Raw genomic sequence first — 1,560 nt, 5'->3', positions numbered from 1 at the left:
CGGTTCGTTAGTAGTGGACACAAATGAACCATATGACACATGTTGAATCATTTTATTTGGATAACCATTATTCAAGTACTCAAAACTTTCATTCTCATCTGGACAGTTAGTTTAAAAGAGAATACAACTTAAAGTCAATAACATTCTGCCGTTCCTCGGTGTTCTGGTCACAAGTTAACCATTAATAATAGCACAGTGTACAGTAATGTATAACCAGTCAAATCGTCAATGCATTCAGCAAATAGTATTGTATTCCTATTTTAAAACAATGAATGAAATTGAGAAAAACTTAGTAGTATTAAAAATAATATATATTTTATTGAACTTAATGTGAATTGAATAGAAATGTATTGATACAATTAGATGTAACATAAAATAATGGTTTCATGAACAAAAGAGTTACGCATATAATAAAAAAACAAAATGTTAAATTCCTACTTACTAAACACACTATTGTGAGGTCATCAGATACAGTGGTAGAACAAAATAATTATTTGAGTCTAATACTGAAAGAGAATTTAATATACAGTACCCAGAAAATATTTCTGAAAAAAATTATTATTTATTAAATAGAGATGAAGTGTTAGTGAGTTCTAATTCACAGTTTTGGACAGAAATATTAAATTATTGTGAATAATATTAACCCTGTCCTCAAAATTTATAATGAGTTAAGTTTCTCTCAATGCATATTTAATGCTTCTTACATATGTTTTATTTCTGTCGATGGCAACCTGACAATCAAATAGTCGTTTAATGTTAGCCGTTCGTAAAATAGAGTTTTGTGTATTTTAAACATTGTTCCTGTTTTGAATTTTACAGTTGTTGTTTTCTACACAACTTGACTTGATTAAATATTTTACCAAATAGTGTTTCCATCTGTCAATTTACGTTACTTAGAGGCCTCGGCATGGCCAGGTGGTTAAGGCACTTGACTCGTAACCTGAGGGACGCAGGTTCGAATACCGGTTACACTAAACATGCTCACCGTTTCAGCCGTGGGGTTATTATATGTGATGGTCAATCCCACTATTTGTTGGTAAAGTAGTAGCCCAAGAGTTGGCAATGGGTGATGATGACTAGCTGCCTCCCCTAGTCTTACACTACTAAATTAGGGACGGCTAGCGTAGATAGCTCTCCTGTAACTTTGCGCGAAATTCAAACAAACAAACAATCATGTCGCCACATCTAATCGTGCTTTACCTCACTACTGTTTAGTAATTATGATAAGGAAATAAAAAATTTGCTCTCAAGTAGTTCAGAAAGAATACGAATTCAGTTAACTATCAAAGGTAAGGTCCATCTAATTAATGTCTCACATCTAATCAAAGTTGGACTTCACTACTGATTGGTATCATGATAAGGAAATGCAGAATTTGCTTCTCAACAAGTATCAGAAAGAATGAATTCAGTTAACTACTGCAGGTCACCTTACCAACATCAATGAACTAATATTGTGGACTTAAACTCTTGATGTAGAATAACTGCATGACGACATGCAGAACGTTGAACTATATATTTGTTTGTTTGGAATTTCTACACGAAGCTACCTGAGGGCTATCT

The sequence above is a fragment of the Tachypleus tridentatus genome, chromosome 6 (assembly GCF_004210375.1).
Source record: "Tachypleus tridentatus isolate NWPU-2018 chromosome 6, ASM421037v1, whole genome shotgun sequence".
Taxonomy (NCBI): Eukaryota; Metazoa; Arthropoda; class Merostomata; order Xiphosura; family Limulidae; genus Tachypleus; species Tachypleus tridentatus.
This window is presented reverse-complemented; position numbering follows the sequence as displayed.